The sequence below is a fragment of the Cygnus atratus genome, chromosome Z (assembly GCF_013377495.2).
Source record: "Cygnus atratus isolate AKBS03 ecotype Queensland, Australia chromosome Z, CAtr_DNAZoo_HiC_assembly, whole genome shotgun sequence".
Lineage (NCBI taxonomy): Eukaryota > Metazoa > Chordata > Aves > Anseriformes > Anatidae > Cygnus > Cygnus atratus.
The window spans coordinates 13,937,625-13,961,405 of NC_066396.1; positions in this window are offsets into that span (position 1 = coordinate 13,937,625).

Below are 23,781 nucleotides of genomic sequence, written 5' to 3' on the forward strand. Positions count from 1 at the left end.
TTCTCAGTGCAGTACAGCTGTTTTCCAACTTGTGTGAAAAAGCCTCTGATAAAAAATCACTTTTTTGTCCTTGTAGCAGAACTTCTTATTTATTATTATTATTTTTTTCAAGGCTGTAAACTTAGCCTAACATTCATTTTCTCAAAACAGTGCAAAATATTTCTGTCCAAAACTATGATATTGCCCTTTGCCCAACAATACCCAATTAAAAAAAGAGAGAGAGGGAGAAGGAAAAAAAAAAAGAAAGAAAAGAAAAGAAAAGAATTACATATTTTTTCAGTATTACAGCTGCAGTTGTAATACATTTGATAGACATTTTGAAGCACTTTAGACAGGGGAGTATTTAATGCAAAATGATTTTGCTACAGTGGAGTTCATGATTCAAAACTGATGAATGCATTTGTTCATCATGTAAAGGTACCAAAGGATATGATACTTTCCTTGATACGGTGAAGTGCACATTTTGTGTCTGACTGCTCAGGTCTGTAGTAGCAAAAGTGGTAGGAGCCCTATGCCTGAGGTTACTAAAAGCTGATAGTTGTGTCTCACTTGCCTGTATTGGTCTTTCATTTCAGAAGTGCTAATTTTAACCAGAAAGGACTCCTGAAAGATGTATTTTTGTACACCAGCCTAGTGTTCACGGAAGGAAGTGCATACTACATAAGTGAGGCATTTGCTACAATTAACAGGTTGCTGGCCTCGCAGACATTGGTATTTGCAGGATTAGATCTGAATTCTTTGGGACACTGTCATATTCATGTTTAATAATATTGGTTTTGTACAGTTTGCACTACACTGTACATTGTTTTGAACAGCTTATGCTAGAGACCTACCAACAGGACTGGAGCTCCTTGTTGTTCTATGGCAGCATGTATTTTAAAGAATAATGCGTTGCTTAGCATATATTGTGGAAGTGAGTTAAACAGACTGCCTAAAATGCAGTATGAGATTTTGCATAATTTAAACATGGTGTAGTAACAAAGCAACTTCTATAAAGCAGTCCAGCCTGCTGCTGGCATAAGCAGGACTAGCACTTTTTAGGCTTTGCCTACCATAAAACCTAGGCACATTTTACTGGAACACCTTGACTAGTTGCACTAATGGTTACCAATAGAATTTGTACTATTTGTTATTAAATTTTGAAGAGATTAAAATGTTTCTCTTTCGCTCAGAGAAAGCAGTTTAAGAGCCCTTTTGGGGTGCAATGAAATTAGCCTACTAAGCAAAAGCCAAGAGGTCCTTTACCACCTACCAGTACTTGGGACATAACTAATAATATCATAGAAAAAAAAAAAAAACACAAAAAAAACAGCAGACCAAAGCAAACCAAACCTAAAGCAAACAAACAAACAAACAGAAAACCACCACCACCAAAAAACAAAACAAAACAAAACAAAAAAACACTTTTAGTGATAAATGGTTAAAAACTAACTGAAAAAATACACTTTTCTCCGAGAATAAAAAATATCACAACCTTAAAGGACTGCAGTATCTATTTTGTAATTCAACTCAGTACAGCTCCCCTGATGTCCCACATTGTTGAGCTAAATGCTGAAATCCAGAACTGTTACATTAAACATATGTAATAAGCTTGCTTTCTGAATGTAGGAGGAATCCAGGAAGAAAGCCCCGCAGGAATTCAGTTATTTCTTCTATGCTGCACTGCAGGACTTAAAGGGCATACTTTACACTTATGAAAAGTAGAAAGATTTGTATTTCGCCACAGTAAAAACAGAACCAAATGGACAATGACTGTTATGACTTTTAGCCTGATTCTTAAAAGATTATAGCAGAAAGACTGCTATGTTTTCCAGGATGATTGCTTTTTTCTCATATTTGTTGTGTCTGATCTTACTATTGCTGGCATAGTTTCAGTGCCCTACCCAAGGTTTTTTTGTTTTAAGTCAACTGCTTATTGTACAGAACAGTATCAGCCTTGGCAATTCACAAATACAAACCATTTTTCAGCAGGTCTAAAATTATCTTGAAGCTGCAGCTGGAAAGCTTCACCTCAGTGAGTTTTTCTATCACTTTTCCGGATGTTAACTCTGACTAAACCACAGTCTGTCATTAGGATCACTGGGATTCCAGTCTGGATAGAAACTGGGGTAGCAGAGTGAAATAAAAACACCGAAGTGCAGAGACCTTCAGAAGACATCAACTTTAACTTTAGAAACACGAGTGCCTTGAAAGCAGTATCAATAACAGTTTGTGAAAAATCTGCTTACAGCAAAGCAATGTGGTAGCTAATCCTGCGATGGCTTGCTCAAGAATGCATGGTTTATTATTAAAGTAATCTTTTAAGATTTTATTGGAATGTGCTTCCACAGTAGTGTTGTTGCCTTTGTGGGCTTTACTATGTGTGTGTCATCTTGTCCATAATTAAACTTTTCACTGACAGACCTGGGACTTTTTTTTTTTTCTTAAACCTCCCACTTTGAATACTGGAATTTCATTTGAACTTTAAATACTACCTTGGAATTTGCCATAAGGTAAACTGTCTGCTCCTCGAAGCTTCCCTGTGCTGCTACAGATGTTGCAGACACAATAAGCAACTGAATGTAAGAGAAACTGCAAATTTTTGTTTTAGTGTTAAAAAAAGACTGGTGGGAACAAAAGAGTTGTTCAGATGATCAGGTTTTCCCTAGAGAAGTCTCAGTTTGGAATATATGGGAATGAAAATTAATGGAAAACTAGCCTAGAAAGTACATTTTCAGTGAAGCTTCACTGATGTCTACCGAGAGAAGGTGAAGTATGTCAAAGGAAACATGAAGGAAGAATTTGTACTTCAGCCTTTGGACTTCTCAGCCAAGTTTCTCATGTGACTTGGACTTGCTGACCACTTCTTTTTATAAATTCGGTTAAAGATAAAGTTCACTGAATATCTGAAGCAAAAAGCAAAAAGCATCCTTGCTATTTTAAAATCTTAAATTAGAATATATAGTTCATTTTAGCATAGCTCTAGGCATAGAGCTCTGGATAACATAGTCCATAGGTAACAGCCTCAGTACCCAAATGCTGGATCATCAACAGACCTCGAACTTGTCTTGAAAATAGTTTCTCCTGGAATCAAGAATAGACTTGAATAATTATTTAAATAATTTTTTAAACCAAGGCTTGTTTGTGGAGGTCCAAGTTTGGAAGTCTGAGGCTTAGACTGCCACAGGGATTTAAATTGCTAATATGTTCGGCCATTTAGAAGTGATTGAATAAGAGAAATGTAAGAGCTATTGCCCCTCAGCTAAGGCACAACAGCTCTCTCCATGTGTGCCTTAACCAACTGTACTGTGAGGCAAAACCAATTATTTTAAATTGCCTTCAATGGTATTTGCTAACAATTTCAGCTGAACTCTCTCAGTTCTCAGCTGAAGACTGCTAATATTTGGTTTAGAAATGATGACTTCCCATAGCTTTTCTACCCCCTCCCCCCTCATTCCCCAACTCCCCCCCCATTTCCCTCCCAACCCCCCAATGCTTCAGGCAGTGATATTTTGGGAGGATATGGTGAAATTTATGACTGGAATCTCATTCATTGACATTATAGCACTCCATCCTGGAGGTTCTACCTATCCGACATGGTCATCAGCACAGGGCAGGCTTCTAAAACACGAGAAACTTTGTGAGGCTGCTCAGCAGTTTTTTGTATCTCTTCCTGTCTGCAGCCTTAGTTTGCCTCAATCGTGGCTGTGAATCTGTGCTGGCATGGAGAGTAGGCATGTGATGTATCATGTCTTACATCACACAACAGGGTCACGGTGTGTAGCTCACACAGTGCCTCTGTTCCAGCATGTCTACACTCAAGTCATCTCAGATTTTAGCTGAGGCAGCAGTGACATTTCCACCACTGTAATATAAAAAAATATATAAATATATATATATATATATATTTAAATATATATATATATATAAAATATAAATATATAAAAAAAATTTGCTTGGTCACTCGTATGGTCAATTAGGACCATGAATTCTTCAGAGCAAAAAATATGTTTGTAGGCATCGTCTCATCTGAAGAAGTACACTGCCCCAATCCATGTTAAATAAATAAACAGAATATTTTGTTTGGTAACACTAAACATGAAGAAAAGCTGATTTTCAAGCTGTAAGGCTGCTCTGTAAAAGGAAGGAGGTGACCACTCTCTGTCTTGAAGAAAGACTGACCTGTATCTATGACCCAGATGACATTGTATGCACACATACATTCCTGTGTACAGGAAGGGATTTTGACATGGTGCATTTCTTCCCTGGAGAGGTGTTATGTCCAGAAGGGGGAGAATTTCAGATGCATCCCTCTTGGCAGCGTTTCATGTTGGCTAGCTGTAGCTCCTTCTGTTTGTGCAAGTTATATAGTCTGGCTCTGGTTTTTGAGTCCACAGCTGGTGCCTGACTTTTGGGCTGCATAATATTTAGCCTCCAAACATGTAAAATTATGGGGTCTGGCCCATCGTTCCTAACTTGCACAGACTGTCAAATGCAGTTTGACAGTTAACCTGCTTAGCTGTGTTTGCAAATTCTACTCAGAAGTGCCTTCATGTTTTAGGCATCCACATAGCTTTAAAAACATGGTTTTACTTCTTTTAGTTAATAGAAATCTGGTTTTAGCATTCTGTACCATTCCTTTCCTATATGTATCACCATGAAAGGTTGTCCTTAACCCCTGTGATATGTAAAGTGGAGTTTGCGCTAATTATACATTACAGAGGATTTAGATCTAAGCAAATCCTGAAGAATGTATTTAAACCCACAGAACCTTATTGATGTAACATAATCAAGTGTAGACATTTTTTCTAATACAGCATCTATTGCATTTTCAACAATTGGCTTTGTAGTTATAAAGTAGCATGAGCAGAAGGGAAGCTGAGAGAATATAACTTTATCTGAAATTCTAAGAATTAAGTCTCACCTTTGAATTTGGGCAAGTAACTGAATAGTCAGGTAAGGAGCCTAGGTAAGTATGAACTTATGACTGAAAGAGGTGTCAGGTACATCCACTCGAGATCCTGACATTAGTTTTGTGTTTAACTCAGAAACAGTCAGTGGCAGGAAACAACATTTCTGGGATCAGTCATCCAGAAGAAGAAATACACATAGTTCTTTCATCTACTGTCTCTAGATAAGCTGTTTTGGTTACAGACTTTCTTTGTTTGGGTACTTTCAGAAATCTTCCTCAAATGGCATTTACTGTGTAGGTTAAGTCGTCCTTATTCAGTTGCTGCATCCTGGAGCAGTATTCCATTAGTAAGGGCTACCCCTGGCATATTTGTGCAACAATACTCACAACAAAGTATAAATACTTCCAAAATTTTTTTTTAGATGAAAATATGCAGTGTAGTCCTGTGTGGAGTTTTGATTTATAGTTTTGTTTATCTGCTTGTCTTCTTTCTCTTATACCATATACTTTGTGCTTCTAAGTTAGAAATACAGAATGCAGCATAGAATACACTTTGGTTATTGTCTGTGGAGCTCTGATTCCATCCCAACATAGAACATAAAATTTGTATTCTGTGTTCACAGAGCCCTTCATAAGTAAATTGCTTTTATTGCCTGAACTGTACGTAGAGAAGGGTTCAGAAGTGTAGCTTATGGTAAAGAGTAACTTCACTTTCAAACTGAGTTTGGAGTTCAGGTCTCTTATGCAAACCATGAAATTAATCTGCTTGAACAAAGTCTTCCATTTCTTTACTAGTAGCACCCTAGGTAAATTGTTTTCTTCCATACTATTAATCCCAGTGACATTTTTGAGGTAACAAAGGTGATAACTTGTAGAAATTCAATAATACGGTTATTGTAGGGAGATGTTGGTCATGTGATATATGCTCTAGGGAGAAGAATGAAGCCTCTTTGTGCCCGTTATCTTTCATTATCCTTTTCTTCTCACTTTGGTTATTTCTCAGCCTTTCTTATAAGCTTCTAAGCCACTATCCTTCATATTTGAGAAGCTGTGTCAGTCTAGTGAAGTTCCAACTGACTGGAAGATGGGAAACAAAACCCCCATTTTTAAAAAGGGAAAAAAAGAAGACATGGGGAACTACAGGTCAGTCAGTCTCACATCTGATTGGTGGCAGCCAACTTAGCTTCACTGAGGACAGATTGTGCCTGACAAATGTGGTGGCCTTCTACAGTGGGGTTACAGCGTTGGTGGACAGGGGAAGAGCAACTGACTCCATCTACATGGACTTGCTCAAAACATTTGACGTTGTCCCAGGTGATATCCTAATCTCTAAAGTGGAGAGACATGGATACGATGAATGGACACTTGGTGGGTAAGGAATAGGCTGGACGGCCACATTCAGAGAGTTGTGGTCAACAGTTCTACATCCAGGTGGAGATCAGTGACAAATGGTGTCCTTCAGGTGTTGGTATTGGGACCAATACTATTTAACATTGTCAGTGACATGAACAGTGGGATTGGGTGCACCCTCAGCAAGTCTGCAGATGACACCGAGCTGTGTGGTGTGATTGACATGCTGCACAGAAGGGATGCCATCCAGAGGGATCTTGACTTGAGAGCTGGGTCCATGCAAAACTTGTGAAATCCAGCAAGGCCAAGTGCAGGTCCTGCATCAAGTATGGGACAATCCCAAACATGAGTACAGGCTGGGTGATGAGTGGACTGAGAGCAGCCCTGAGGAGAAGGATTTATGGGTATTGGTGGATGAAAAACTAAACATGAGCCAGCAATGTGCACTTGCAACACAGAAATCCAACCATATCCTGGGCTGCATACCCAGCAGGTCAAGGGAGGTGATTCTCCTCTCTGCTCTCATGAGACCCCAACTGGAGTCCTGTGTTCAGCTCTGGGGCCCTCAGCACAGGGATATGGACATATTAGAATGAGTCCAGAGGAGGGACACAAAGATGATCAAAGGGCTGGAGCACCTCTCCTATGAAGACAGGCTGAGAGAGTTGGCATTGTTTAGCCTAAAGAAGAGAAGGATCTGAGGAGTCCCTGCAGACACATTCCAGTACATAAAAGGGGCCTGCAGGAAAGATGGGGAGAGTGGGAAAGAAGGGACATTTTTTTTTCTTTTTTTCAGGGAGTATAGTGATAGGACAAGGGGTAATAGTTTTAAACTAAAAGTGGATGTATTTAGATTAGACATTAGGAAGTTCTTTACTCAGAAAGTGGTGAGGCACCAGCACAGGCTGCCCAGAGAAGCTGTGGATGCCCCATCCCTGGAAGTGTTCAAGGCCAGGTTGGATGGGGCTTTGGGCTACCTGGTTTAGTGGAAGTCCATGCCCATGGCAGGGGGGTTGGAATTAGGTGATCTTTAAGATTCCTTCCAACCAAAATCATTTTATGGTGCTATGATTCTATAACTCTTTCTGTTCTTTGATGATGAAACATGTATAATCTTTGTTTTTTGTCTGGTTCTCTTTCAAATAATTGTCTGTGGAACTGGTATTGGCAATAGGGTTTGGGGTTCTGTGATCATGGAGCACTATCTGAGGATCAGTGTCTGCTTGGGAGTGACAGCATGCACCTCACTATGTGAGGTAAAGACATTATTGCCAGTAGGATGGCTGACCTCATAAGGAGGGTTTTCAACTAGGAAGGAGGGGGGAGGCAGAGGGTAGCCAGCAGCTGTGTGAAGGAATGACAGACAGGGTTGCTGAAAAAGGCATGAGGTGATGTGAAAAGGAGGGATCACAAAACCAACACAGTAGGGATTAAGTGGGGTCCAGCGCTTGCTGGTTAGCAAGGAATTACCTACAAGGCAGTATTATGGACAAATCCCCCAAACATTTGCTAGGAATGAAACATGCTGAGGTGCCCCTCTTAAGTTCCTTTACACTAATGCACACGGTATGGGGAATGAACAAGAGGAGTTAAAGACATACATATGGTTTCAGGGTTACGATCTCATTGGGATCACAGGGATGTGGTAAGATGGCCCTCTACAGACAAATAGGAACATCATCATATTCATAAGCCCTGGCACTTGTGGGGGACTTCAACCACCCTGATATCTGTTGGAGGGAAAACATAGCAGGGCATAAGCAACCCAGAAGGTTCCCAGAACATGTTGATGATAATTTCCTTCTACAAAATGTCAGGCAAAAATGCCAGGAGGCCTGCATGAATGAACAAGGATCTTCTTGTTCGTCTTGATCTTCTTGTTTCAGGAAGAAACCAAATGAGGTTTAACAAGAGCAAGTGTAGAGTCCTGCACCTGGGAAGGAACAACCGTATCAGTACAGGCTGGGGGACAACCTGCTGGAGAGGAACTCTGAGGAGAAGGACCTGGGGGTCCTGGTGGACGACAGGTTGACCATGAGCCAGCAGTGTGCCCTGGTGGCCAAGAGGGCCAATGGGAACCTGGCGTGCATTAAGAGGAGCATGGCCAGCAGGTCAAGGGAGGTGATCCTCCCCCTCTACTCTGCCCTGGTCAGGCCTCACCTGGAGTACTGTGTCCAGTTCTGGGATCCCCAGTACAAAAAAGACAGGGATCTCCTGAAAAGAGTCCAGTGGAGGGCCACAAAGATGATATGGGGCCTGGAGCATCTTCCCTGTGAGGAAAGGCTGAGAGACCTGGGTCTGTTCAGCCTGGAGAAAAGAAGACTGAGAGGGGATCTTATCAATGTTTATAAATACCTGAGGAGATGGAGGGAGCTGGCCAACCTCTTTTCAGTGGTTTGTGGGGACAGGACAAGGGGTAATGGCCACAAAATGGACCACAGGAAGTTCTGCACTAACATGCAAAAAACTTCTTCAGTGTGAGGGTGACGGAGCACTGGAACAGGCTGCCCAGGGAGGTTGTTGAGTCTCCTTCTCTGGAGATATTCAAGGCCCATCTGGATGCCTACCTGGGCAGCCTGCTCTAAGGAACCTGCTTTGGCAGGGGGGTTGGACCCGATGATCTTTCAAGGTCCCTTCCAACCCCTACAATTCTGTGATTCTGTGATTCTGGCTAACCTCAAAAACAAAACAGAATCCTACAGAGTGTGGGTGCAAGGACAGGTAATCTGGGGAATACAGAGACATTGTCAGAGCATCCAGGGATGGAGTTAGGAAAGCTAAAGCTCAAAAGGAGATGAATTTGGCTGGGGATGTCAAAGGTGACAGGAAGGGCTTCTACAAATATATCAGTGACAAAAGGAAGACTAATGAAAATGTGAGCTCTCTGCAGAAGGAAACAGGAGTCCTGGTTATACAGGGCAGTGAAAAGACTGAAGTACTGAATGCTTCTTTGCCTCATTCTTTACCAGAAAGATGAGCCTTCAGGAATCCCAGGTCTTAGAGAGCAGACTGAAAGGCTGAAGCAAGGAAGATGTATGTACCCTTGGTGGAAAAGGATCATGTAGGAAATACTTAAACAAACTAGGTATTTGTAAGTCCATGAGCCCTGATGGACTGCACTCTTGACTGCTGACAGAACTTTACTGGTGCCACTGTATAATCTTTGCTCAGTTGTGACAACCAAGAGAAGTGTCCCAAGACTGGAGGAAAGCAAACTGCACTCCTATCTTTAAGAAAGGCAAGAAGGAGGACCCAAGGAACTACAGGCCAGCCAACCTCACCTCAGTCCCTGAGAAGGTACTGGAACAGCTAAACCTGGAAACCATTTCCAGGCACATGAAGAAGAAAGACGGCAGGAGTACTCAGTATGGATTCAATAAGAGGAAGTCATGCTTGACCAACCTGATAAACTTCTATAATGAAATGACTGGCCTGACAGATGAGAGGAGAGCCATGGATTTTTCTTCCTGGACTTCAGTAAGGCATTTGACATTGTCCCCCCTAAGACCCTCATAGAGATGCAGCTGAAGTACGGACAGGGTGAACAGACAGTGTGGTGAATCAAAAACTGGCTGAGCGGCTGGGCCCTGAGGGTAGTGGTCAGTGGTGCAAAGTCTAGTTGGAGGCCAGTAATGAGTGGAGTACCCTATGGGTCAAGTCTGGGTCCAACCCTTTTTAACACCTTCATTAATAATCTGGATCTTGGGGTACAGTGCACCCTTAGTAAATTCCTGGATGACACAAAACTGGAGGGAGTGGCTGACTCACCAGAGGGCCATGCTGCCAACCAGAGGGGCCTTGACAGGCTGGAGATGCGGACTGACAAAGATCTTGTGAAGTTCAACAAGGAGATGTGCAGAGTCCTGCGCCTGGGGTGGAACAATCCCAGGAACAAGTACATGCTGGGGGCCACCCAGCTGGAAAGCAGCTTTGCAGAAAAGGACCTAGGGGTCCTGGTGGAAACCAAATTGACTATAAGTCAGCAATGTACCCTTGCTGCTAAGATGGCTAATGGTATTCTTGACTGCATTAGGCAAAGTATTGCCCACAGGCCAAGAGAGGTGATCCTTCCTCTCTACTTACCATTGTTGAGGCCACACCAGGAGCACTTTGTCTAGTTCTGGGCCCCCAGTACAAGAGGGTCATGGACATACTGGAAAGAGTCCAACAGAGGGACACCAAGATGATCAAGGCACTGGTACACTTCTCCAATGAGGGGAAGATGAGAGAGCTGGAACTGTTCAGCCTGGTGAAGAGGAGGTTCCAGAGGAATCTCGTCAATGACTATAAATACCTGAGAGAAGGGTGCAAAGAGGATGGAGCCAGGCTCTTTTCGCTGGTGCCCCATGCCAGAACAAGAGTCAATGGGCCCAACCTGGAACACAAGAGGTTCCATCTGACCATCAGGAAGCACTGAGATAACTGAGCACTGGCACAGGTTGCCCAGAGTAGGAGTGTAGTCTCCCTCCTTTGAGATCTTCACAAGCCATCTGGACATGTTCCTGGCTGACCCATTCTAGATGGCCCTGCTTGAGTGTGGGAAGGGAGGGCTGGGGGGCGGGGGGAGAGGGTTGGACCAGATGACCTCCAGAAGTTCCTTCTAATCTCTGCTATTCTGTGATTTTGTGACTCCTGTAATTCTTTGGTACTTCCTCTCCTTCTAAGACTGGTTGTCCTTCATCCTCTTTTCTTTTCTTTTTTTCTTTTCTTTTTTCTTTTCTTTTCTTTTCTCTTCTTTTCTTTTCTTTTCTTTTCTTTTCTTTTCTTTTCTTTTCTTTTCTTTTCTTTTCTTTTCTTTTCTTTTCTTTTCTTTTCTTTTCTTTTCTTTTCTTTCCTTTCCTTTCCTTTCCTTTCCTTTCCTTTCCTTTCCTTTCCTTTCCTTTCCTTTCCTTTCCTTTCCTTTCCTTTCCTTTCCTTTCCTTTCCTTTCCTTTCCTTTCCTTTCCTTTACGCTCCTTTCCTTTCCTTTCCTTTACGCTCCTTTCCTTTACGCTCCTTTTCCTTTCCTTTCCTTTTCTTTTCCTTCTCTTCTCTTCTCTTCTCTTCTCTTCTCTTCTCTTCTCTTCTCTTCTCTTCTCTTCTCTTCTCTTCTCTTCTCTTCTCTTCTCTTCTCTCTTTTTTTCTTCTCTTTTCTCTTTTTTTCTTCTCTTTTCTTCTCTTTTCTTCTCTTCTTTTCTTCTCTTCTTTTCTTCTCTTTTCTTCTCTTTTCTTCTCTTTTCTTCTCTTTTCTTTTTTCTTTTCTTCTCTTCTCTTCTCTTCTCTTCTCTTCTCTTCTCTTCTCTTCTCTTCTCTTCTCTTTCCTTTTTTTTTTTTTTTTTTTTAATTTCTTTTTCTTGTAGGAATTCCTTGTTCTCTTGGTAGGCTTACTGCTTCATTGGAAATTTATTTTTTACATCTTCCTTGTCTACTTTGTAAAGAGCACGCACTGGGGAATGCACTACATCTGTTCCCTCCTCTGTTTTGTGCTAGTTTGATTTGTCAGTATCTGGCATCCACTTGTCAATGTGAGCTTTTTGTATCAGCCTTCATGGGCAGGCACACCTCCACATTAGTTTTTGGTGCACATTTGGAGAACATCTACACTGATCCATCTCTTGCCTTGTATGTGTCATTACATTTATTCCAGAATTTACAAAATTTGGTTAGTAATACTTTGGTCAAGCTGATCCATCCTTACTGCAACTTTTTTTTATATATATATATATTTCAATTAGAGTTAATATCTTTGTTCTTAGTTTACAGGAAGGAACACAGAGAAACTTTATATAAACTCCTATTACACATTTCTGATACATACAGGAAAATAGAGGTTCAGCTCTGCCATTCTTTGCCTATGAAGGAAAAACAGTGATACTTGCTGTTCTTTTAATTTATATTAATTTTGCAGGAGCCCATTTGGGCCCTGAAGATCCAGGCTTGGGTACAGACGACAAGAAACAGAAATAGTGCAACATGATAACTGTCAAACATGCAGGTTTCACAGCCTCATTTCACTAGGTCACCTCATTCTTCCCATTGTGTAGGTTGAAAGTCTGAAATGAACAGACCTTTTATGACTTGTCTTCAGGGCACTGTGCTTTAACAGCCTAGGATAATTCTTCTGAGATGTTTTCATCTTAGACACCTGAAGTCTTAGAGTTTTGACAGTCACTTGCTTTGTGGCTTTGAACATGGCCATTTGCTTTACTCAGAGTGGCAGAAAAGTTGGGGCAAAGCCATTTTGTGAGTTCAAACTAAATAAAATTTGTAGGGTACTTGTAAGATCAGCATCAGGATATGACTCTTACTTCTAGGACTGTGCTCATTCCTCTAGACTTCCTGTTTGTTAAAGGATTTTTTTTTTCCATAAAAAGCTTCCTCTTGTTGCTTTTCAGTTTTTTTTTTTTTTAAGCCAAATTAGATTTTGTACTTCCCTTTGTCAAAACTGATGTCAAACATCATTGTTAGATGACGTTTGCAATGTCAGAAAATAATCATGATTTCACAAATCTGAGAATACTCGGATTTGATTGCTTCTCCCCAGCTGTAGCAGTTCAGCTACCTCAAAGATAACACACTGTTGTTATTGGGAGAAAAAGGCTTTGTAAAATAGATTGAGGATTTTCCTGGTAAATGGAAGTTATGACGCTCCTCCTTTATGAAAAAAAAAAAAAAACACACACATTTTTGAGAAACAATGTAAAATATTAGAGAAACATCTACATAAATCTGACTATAAAAGGTTATGTATGAGGTTTAGCACAATCTGCTTGTGCTTGGGAAAATGATTATTGCATATACCATAGCTCAAGCTGAGGAAGGGAAGCGATAGACCATGGACTACTATATCAATGATCTCTCTATAGTGTATAACACTAATTACAAATAAAACAGCTTTATTTTCTCTAATTTGGCTTTGAGGTAAATAAAAAGATCATGGTAGACTGATTGTCTGTGTTAATAGTCACAGAATTCCTCACAGAAGAGTTTGCAGAGAAGAAACCTCCCTTCCTTAACTGTCTTCCCATCTTTGCTTCAATCTGAGCTGACAAAAGTTATACATTTTAGGAGGGGGCATCTATCCATGTTCTGTCACATCTCATCATGCAGCAGTATATAAAACTGATTTGCTAGTATAAGAGGCCCTCTTTTTCTTCAGGATGCCTTTGTTTAAAATATAAATTACTGAAATAGCCCAGGAATAATCTCTGTGTTATGAGTGCTTAGTAAAAACGTGTCTTCCTTTTATTTCAGTTTTTTGTTAGGAGTGTTCCTTTAAGGGTTACTATAGCAATGCAAGCTGCTATTGAGACTGTAAACATTAATGATGACTTGGAAGTTGACACCCTGCAAAAACATTTCAGTCATTCTAAGTAAGACTTCCAACAGCACAGCCATAATATGCAACTCCTACTGAGAACAGCAGGATTCAGTTTTTTTTTAAGAAAATGGTCTACATACTAGACAGCAAAACTGCAGTGAAGGGAAAATAATATACTCTAATTTCGCAACAAACCAGAATTCCTTTTTCAGCATATTCTGATGCCATATTCATTGTATTTTGGGAGGTCTGTCAGGCCACTTTTAAAGCAACATTTGCCTGCCAAGTCCAAACTGGCTCTACGTCTCTCCAAAATCAAACTTTTGTTGCTATTGTTGTTGTTGCCTTTCTTTTGCAAATGCAATAAAAATATGTGTTAGGTTATATGTGACCATGGATACCACTTATCATGTATGAAGCACAGAAACAAACCAACCACCAACCCAACCAGATGCTCATAGGATATTTTGGGAGGGCAAAATCCAAATCTGGGCTTCGCTCCAAATTTGGGAGATTTAAAATAGAGAAAGGAAAATCACAGGTTTGTGTCTCCAACACATTTCTGATTGTTTTTCCCCATACAGTTTGTAACACAGGCTGAAGAATGCTGTCTTCAGTTGCTACATACAAGGAAGGACCTTTTAGTAAAATATTGATACCTGTAGTATTGTTTAATATTTACTAGTACACAGCTCCTTTGGGAAGCACCAGAATAGTAGTTAACAAAGCTGAAACAAAAGGAAAATAGTCATAGGGACTCATGACTATTTAATTTTTTCTTCCTAATGACATATAATACTTGAACTTATTTCGAGGCTTACTTTAGGTATCTAGCACAATTTGAAATTTGTTTAACTAACAATCGTCAAATCAAAATGACACTACCTAAGACAAAATTTACAAAATTTTTATGTCCCAGGATCCATGCTTTCATGGAAGCCAAAGATATTGGTGATGAGCAGGATCTTTCCTGCACACTTCCTGTGGCACTCTGGAGTATTTGTGGCTTTTGGTCTTTTGTACCACAGATCATAAGCTTGTTACAGGGTGTTGGGAAGTATTTTGTGGTTTGTGGGGACCCTTCTGGACTAAATAACTGTTTTACATAGTTGTCTGTTACTGTAGAAGCCTCGACTTATGGTCCTTTCCACTACTGTGATTCCAGAAACTTTGTTTTCACTTTTAACAGAATTGATCTCAAGGGGTGGATTGTGATCCCCTGCTGGGGCTGCTATGCATGGACTCTTGTAAATACAGAAGCCAATTTATTTCCTGACTTTCTCTGGTGTTGCACTGTACTTTTACAAGACTGTGTGTAGGGGCTGTGCTGGGGAAGATCTATATCTTGATCAGTAAGTTTTAAGAATGATCTAACTCATGGCATGGCCACTTCAGCCTTTGAAGATCCACAAATATGGAAGGTACAAACAAGGTCATGAATCACCGATTAGTCTTGGTTAAGGGATAAAAAAAAATGGGCAACTTTAAGGTTTTAAATAATTCTATTTTTGAATCCCTTCCAGGGAGAAAAATATAAAATTTTAACATTTAAATTTTTTCTTTTATCAAATAAAGAAATATAAAAATTTTGAAAACAACAAGTAAATGTCTATCTTCCACTGATTTTTTTACTTTGAGCTGTCATCTCTTATTAGGCCATCTGTACTGAGCCACGTACAAATATCCAGTGAGAGACTGGTCCCTGGTCTAAAGATTTCACAAAGGAAATAGCCTAGCAGACCAGAATGAGGAAGGTGACCAAAGGCATAAAGAATCTGCTGCGAGAGTATGGCATGCAGAACTCACATTGTTTAAGTGAGAGGACAGCCTAAACTGTTTCCTTTCACTCACTCTTAAGCATACATCGCAGTCTACAACTTCCTCGCGAGAGGGACTGGAGAGGCAGATGACCTATTCTCTGTTATCACCAGTGACAGGACCCGTGGGAACGGTGTGAAGCTGAGGCAGGGGAAATTTAGGCTGGACATCAGGAAGAGGTTCTTCACCGAGAGGGTGGTTGCACACTGGAACAGGCTCCCCAGTGAAGTAGTCACTGCACCAAGCCTGTCTGAATTTAAGAAGAGATTGGACTGTGCACTTAGTCACATGGTCTAAACTTTTGGGCAGACCTGTGCGGTGCCAGGAGTTAGACTTGATGATCCTTATGGGTCCCTTCCAACTCGGGATATTCTATGATTCTATGATTCTATGATTCTATACCCATCTTCTACAAGGTTGGAGTTCTTTAAAATTTAGAAAAAAATGATTATCAGCACTTGAACATGAAGGTAAGTTGGAATCTTTTGATACAGCACCTATGAGGTAAGTTATTAAACTGCAGGCTGACACATTAATACTCTTAATGGTTGTTAGCAAGACCACAGTAGGAATGAACTATACACAGAGGTATGAACTATGTCTTTAGCTCACCCACTCCCCATTTTCATAGAATAATAGAATATCCTATATATGAATATTAGTTGGAAGGGACCCACAAGGATCATTGAATCCAACTCCTGGCTCCACAAGGGACCATGCAGAAATCAAACCAGATATCTGAGAGCATTGTCCAAATGTTTCTTGAACTCTAGTAGGCTCTATGCTGTGACCACTTCCCTGGGAAGCCCGTGACAGTGCCCTATTAACCACCCACCCTCTCAGTGAAGAATTTTTTCATAATATCCAATGTGATCCTCCCCTGACACAGCTCCATGCCATTGCCTCAGGTCTTGTTACTGTCCCCAGAGAGCAGATCTCAGCACCTGCCCCTCCACTCCCCTCGTGAGGGAGCTGCAGGCCACCATGAGGCCTACCCTCAGCCTCCTCTGCTCTGGGCTAAACAAACAAAGCGACCTCAGCCACTCCTCATATGTCTTCTCCTCTAGACCCTTCACCATCTTTGTAGCCCTCCTTTGGACACTTTTTAATGTCCTTCCTATATTGTGGCACCTCATACTGCACACAGTACTCAAGGTGAGGCTGCCCAGCACACAGCAGGACGATCCCTTCCGTTGACCAGCTAGCAGTGCTGTGCCTGATGTACCCCAAGCTGTGGCTGGCCCTTTTGACTGCCAGGGCACACCGCTGGCTCATGTTCAACTTGCTGTCAACCAGAACCACTAGGGTTGCCCTCTCCCAGGTGCAGAATCCAGCACTGGTTAAGCTCCATGCAGTTTGTGATTGCCCAGACCTCTAATTTGTTACGATCTCTCTGCTTGGCCTCTCTAACCTCAAGGGGCTCAACAGCTCCTCCAGATTTAGTGTCACCTGCAAACTTACTTAGTACACCTTCAAGTCCTGCATCCAAGTAATTTATGAAGACACTGAAGAGAATTGGCCCTAAAAAGGAGTCCTGTGAATCCCCACTGGTGACTGGCCACCAGCCTGATGTAACCCTATTTACTACAACCCTATGAGCTCAACCTTCTTAGCCAATTATTCATCCATTGCATTATGTATTCATCTAGCTGTATGCTGGACATTTTGTCCAGAAATATACCATGAGAAACCGTACCAAAAACTTTACTGAAATCCAAAAAGATTACATCAGCATTCTGTAGATTTTCAGCACAGCAAGAACTTTGCATGGATATACCCTCTGTACCTAGTCACAGACTTACCTATCTATTTACCAGTGATAGGTGCTAAGCTAGTGTTACTGAAATTTCAGTTTTCTCTGGTCAGGTAGGTGTGTGACCTTGTCATGAAAAGGAAGTTACATGCATTAAGCAGTATTTTCACCTTGTATTTGAATCTGTGCTTGAGGGAGATCTTTCACTGTTTTTCATATGTACATTGTTCTGTACTGTTCTGAACAGGCAGCAATTCTATATCATAATGCTATGTCTTTATCTTTAATTAGATGATGTTTAAGGTCCCTTCCAACACAAACCATCTCTCCCATGTTTCTTCCTTCTCTTTCCAACCTTTTCTAAGTGTGCTCTTAAGTTTCACAGTACATTTACATTTAAACTATCTGGATGCAGGACAGCACAATTCTTAGAAGTTACCTAGCCAGTTACCATTAACTCATTAGAGACTTTATTGACAACACACTCTATTTTGAGCTTAGAAATCACCTTCTGTTTCTTAGCTTCCACAAGTGTTGTGTGAAACAATCTTTAACGATAAGCAACAGTAGAAAAAGATGGTTTTAAATACATTTTTTTTTTAGTATTGATATGCTTTTAACTTTTGCTGTTGATTGAGAGCTCTTCTGTTGTTGGGAAAATTAATGTAAATTCCGTAGAAAAGAAGTGGCCTGAGAATACTAAACAAGTGAACTATAGGGTACATGTGCATCTAATTCCTTCCAGTAAGAGAGTACTATGAGATAACTATCAAAGGCTAGAAGGCCTCTGTAGTACAGCTGTGCATTGGTATGGTATTTCTATAGATTTTCAGCACAGTGAGGACATTTCATAGATATAGCATACCCTCTGTACTTAGTCACATGCCTACCTATTTACCGTTGATAGGTGCTAGGCTTGTGTTATTGAAATTTCAAACTTCTGTGATATCAAGCAAATGCAAAACTATTGCACAGATTTGGTCCTGTGCTCTGGTTGGTATCAGCCTGCAGGGCCTGGATGAGCTGCACTGTATGGGGGCTAATAATGAAAAAGAGAAAGCCTGTAGCACTAGTTGACAGAAACCTGCCAGGACACTGAGTGCACCAACAGGCACTGTAAACTCTTCCTCCCATCCTGCAAAGAAGTGTTCAAGGTCAGCTTTGATATGGCACAGCCGTGTAACCTTGGATCAAGCTGCTGTGAAAAAAGCTGATAGCCAGAAGTCTTGTCTGAGGCAGGCCCTTTACTTGGGAGCTGTGATGAGGATCAGGCTTTCACTCTGAGTCCTCACCTCAGCTCCACTGCAATAGTGCTGGGCCTGCCCTTGTGCCACACTGATCCTCACCTTGCCTTGCTGGTCTGATTTCTTGGCTTAACTTCAGACCTACCTCACCCCTACAAGCTTGTCCAGCAGTCAGTGGGCTGTGGCTGACTCAGGCTGCTGCCACTGTTCATCTTGTTTGGGTGTTGTGGAAATGGGCCTCTGTCGCATGGACATTGTCCTGCCTGCCTTGCCATCCCCACAGCTCCCAGCTCACCCTCCCATGCAGAGCAGCCCCACTCTTGCTTGTCCCTGACACAAGTACAGGAATATTTGAAAGTCTTATGATTTTCATATGTGGATCATGATTATTATTTTTTTTTTTTTTTTGTACTTGTTTCGCTAAAAAATCAAAGTAGGGCTCCTATTGCAACTCCCCAGCTACCTACTTACCATTCTATTTTGGTAGGAACTAGAAAAGTGGGCAAAGATTGGGACCTTTTGCAGTAGGTGGGATAAAATACTTCAAAAAGCCCTTCCGTGGCAGTCTGCCGACATCCAGCATCAGCAAACTACCTCAGCACCCTGACAACAGGTCACTAGCAGTACAGATAAGTATAAGCAAATCCAAGAGTAGGCCTACAAAATCTCAACATACAAAACTGAATAATACCAGACCACAGAGAATACGTGGTACAAACCACAGACAATAAAAATGTTATATGAATGTTATTCAGATAGGAAAGAAAATTTTCAGTCAGTATAAGACCAACAGCTGGGGGTGGGTGTGAGTTGGTGGGTGGGGAATTAAGGGGGAAACAGAAGGTTAAAATCTGCAATACTAATGATGAGAAAAGTCATGGAAATTTGATGAGAGGACGGTGCAGGACGCAGCTTGTCAGAATTGTTTTTAAGCAGTACAATAACCTAACTGTACCCATGCAAACTAAAGAGATGTAAAAGGCACCCATGTCATAATATAGCTGCATGAGCTCAACATGGTCTTGTAGTTGAATTCACCTCACATTCAATTTCAGCAAAAGTTGCAACTGGAATGCATATTTCCATCCAGAAGGTTTGTGGTGGCCAAGGATGCTGGGGCAAGCCAAACATTGAACTTGCAGAGTTAACTGCCAAAAGATTCTTCTTGAAAGCTACCACTGCTACCTATCAGCTATGTATGTCAAATGCTGTGACCAGTCTCAGTCTAATTCCCAGTAGGTACCCCCAAATTCTCAATCAGAATTAGTAATTGTGAGTGGTAGTTTCACATGACACAGCAGAAGTATGACGATGAAAGCATAGTTCTGCCTGGTGAGGAGTGATGTACGCTTGCAGAGTGTACTAAAGAAGTTGTCTGTATCTGCTCTGTAGATAATGCACTCATTGCTGTTTGCTGCTGTCATCTAGGCACTTTCAAAAGCATGAAGTCCAGGCCAAAAAAAAAAAAAAAAAAAAAAAGAAAAAAAACCTCTCCCAAAGAGTACTGGAAGACTTCATTTTATTTGTTGCCTTTTTGCATGAGGTAACAAAAGTGTACCAGCTGCTTTCCAGCTTTCTGAAAGAAACGTCCAAGTTCAGAGCAGTAGAAAAATATTTTAGAATCCAATCACCGGGCTCTGGGAACAGGGGTTTGTAACTGAAATGGGGAACTGAGAACATAAGCTGACAGGGGCTCCTCTGTTTTCTATATACAGCAAAAAGTCCAGAAATATAAACAGGGAGCCAGAGAGGGAAGTGTGCTATCGAGACTGCAATTTTACACAGTGGCACTGCCTCAGGAGAAGTCCATCTCCTGCTCCCCTGCCTGTTAGGGTGTCAAGGTGGAAGAGCAGGGACCTTCATTTCACAGGGCATGTGATCTTGCAACTGCTCTACTCCATATACAAAGTAAAGGGAAAAGAGGAATGGGGAGTGTCTTTGCATTTACTACCTCTATTCCCTCCTAATCGACTGACTTGAGAGAAGCACTCCCACTCTTCCACTGCTGCCCAAGTCTCTGACAGTTAATTCAGCAAAGGCTACAAGACAAATTCTGTGCCCCTGTGGCTGCTCTGCATGAAGAAGTGAAAGTCAAGTAAGACTCTGTTGCTTTTTTGCTACATCAGTACATAGTCATGATGAGTGATACACTTGAATTTATTTCAAAACCAACACCAATAGAGTATTGCAATACCACAAAGTATTGTGAAACCATTAAACCAGCTATAATTGGGGGGAGGGGAGGCTGTGGGTAGGAGCAAGGAGGTATTTTTCCGTTGTTTCACATATTCCACAGTAAGTCCACGTTCTCAACTCATCCAATTTCATTGTGGGACCAAAATTTGCTTTGTGGGACTTCACTATCTGTTTCTCTGGTTTCTTCCCCCCTGCCCCCTCCCACCCCCAACCTCCTCAGCATACCTCCCTCTTTTTCTAGCCTTTCTTCTTGCACGCATAGATGGTACACATATGGTAATACTCCTCTCTTTTGTGGAGCTGGAAGACCTCTGACAGATAAGGTGATGAAGATGTATTAAGTCCTGCTATACCTTTCCTATGGCATTGCTAGAGTGGAGGAATCATATTCAAGGTTCACCTTGAATGTTTCACTGCCCCAGTGAGGACGGAGCGCAGAGTTTGGTCCAGGACAGTAAAATCTGCACTCTTACATGTGCATTTTTATGAATGTGACTAGCCCTTGGAAGTGCAGAGTTACTCACACACCACTTCCAGGACTGAGACTAAAGTTGGTTCACAGAGTTGAAAATGGAGTAATATACTATGATACAGGGGTATTTGTTTGTTAACAGTTCAGCATTACAGCTGTGGCAATATGTAGAACTGTGTGTTCCCAGTTTCTGAATTGTCTGGCTCATGAGTGTTCTTTTCTTTCCTGGAGAGCTGACTGAGACAATACTGCAGACTGGGTATTTTCAGTGTGTTGCAACTGTGTATTGCTGCTTTTCTGTATGGCATAAAGCACATGGAAACAGGTCCCATAGAATGTAACTATATGCTTCAAAACTGATATTACTTGAAGCGATGTGGTTAAGTGCATGCATGCATGTATTCATGTGTATGTAGAGAACTGTATTGCATGTGCACAGATAATGAAGAAAAATTAGTATAGATATGCAAAGAAGATGTTTTTGATGGCTAGTAGAATTTAAATGAGCACTAAATGGAAACTTGCATTTGCATAATAAGAAGGCAATTCTTCTAATGTATATAATTAGTGTCTAAGATTCAATAGCTAGCAAGATGAAGTAGAATATGTATATATATTTAAATAAACCAAGATAAATGATAATCAGTGTGTTGCATTTAACTGCATCAGTAGCTGTAGTTGTGCCTTTTAATTTAGTACTTTATACAAATTTATTAACTGGGTTATTCATCCTCAGGGTGATTTTTTTCGTTTTCATGGCAATGAAGATCTAATCTGCATTCATTTAATAATACATGCAGAGAAGTAAGTAACATTCTGCAAGGAAATCCTGCTATAATCTGATGTAATTGGAAAACAATGCAGAAGTTGCATAGATGGACCTCTGGAGAATGAATCAGTATACGCTATGGCACCTAAGGAAAAAATCTTACAGATGAAGAGTGAATGGGGTTTGCCAAGATGTGATTGTATATTTGTGACTAGCGCAGGTAGTAGTTGCCAGGGTGAAAAGAACCCAAAGTCTGCCTCTTTACCAGCACACTGGTGACCTTCAGTGTGTAAGCACAAATTATATTTACAGATGAGTCGTGTGCCTACAGCTTCCATTATTCAGGAGTGGTTTAACTATCTTCCTACAAAATCTTTTTAATTAAAGATGAAAGAAAAATTGAAATGCATATCAGGAAGGAAGGGGTTAAAGCTATCTACAGGCTGAGACTGGGAAGGAGACCGGGACCTATTGCATGCTGTGGCAGCTCTGACTCTGCTGATGGGTGTGCCTAAATGAACTATATTCCCTAGAGTAAGAGTGGAACAGTTTATCTACCATGAGTGCAGCAAAGCAGCATTAGTACATTACCTACCTACCTATGGCTTGTTGTGGGTGCTCTGTGCCTGTGGGAGTTCTGGCACCTGAGGAATCTTCTTCATGGCTTGAGGAGCTTTGCAATAGGTGTTGCTATGATAGGAAGGGTGCAAATCTTTGGGTTTTCTTGAATAGCTGGAGGACTTTTGGAGATTTCCTCATTTCTCTCAGTGTAGAACGATAAATCCATCAGTTTAAAATAGATATTGCTGCAAATCCATATGCTTTTGCCGATGAAACTCTGTGGATACATTATAATGAGTCTCTCCTTGAGCAGCAGAACTGTAGGATGCATTTCTTGACTCATGGGCTTCTGTTTGCAAAATAAGGGCTTAATCCCACCATGGCAGAGAACCCTGCAGCATGCTTATCCAGCACACCTCTGTGGGCAATGATAGGTAGGAAAATGTCCTACATAACAGCAACATAATGTGCGCCTGCAGCTGTATCCAGTTCTGCATGTCTCTATTGATGTCAGGCCTATGTTGAAAAAGTAAATAGTATTTTTGATATAGTCATTATGCCTTCTTTATAGGGAGGCAGGTATGCATGGCACAGACAGCATTCTTGTTGTGGGCATCTCTGAAGTACTATCAAAGAATTATCTCCAAGTGCCATGCAACCATGATGGTGCCAGTCATCAGCTGAGCAGTCTTCAAAAGTAGGTGAGAGAAAATCTTTGTGAGTTAAGTGTAGAAATAAATCCTGATGAATGCAAGTGGGTGGATTGGATAATATTTGGGATTATTCCAGTGCATTCAGTTATGTGTCTCTACAGTTAGATAAAATGTGTCATCTAAGGGTGTAGTATACAAAGTGAACAGATAATTCTGTGCTTGCCATGAATTTGGGTTAATTAGACTACTAGGTGCATTAACTTTGCTTAGCTTACTAAAAGACAATATGATAAGGGCCAATTTTGCAACTCTGTATTTACTGATGTTAAAGTGCTTTACACCTGAGGAGGTGTTGGCAAGTAGCTGAAGAAGTAGTGTGGATTCCAGTTCGCTCCCTGGAGGCAGAAAGAAACAAACTCAGCCCTTTGGTATTTGAGCATAACTCCCCTTGACTTTCATCAGAACACCTTCCACTTTAGAGGGCATAATTTTTTTCCTCAGTCCCATATTATTTGTGAGGCTGTGATGATGTAGTTAAGTACTCTGTTTCCATATTGCATCAAAGGGATCTGCCTGTGCTTATGAGAAACTGCTCATTGTGAATTTATGTGGGTTGTGAGATAGGTTCTGTTATCCTGGAAAATGTTGGTGATTTTGTTTTCCTTAAATCTTTAAACTCTTAATTGTATGTGTATTTATTACATACTATTTATTAGTTAATTAACACTGAAAGCACAGAAGAGAGATTATATTTGCTGTCTAGAAAACTGTGGAT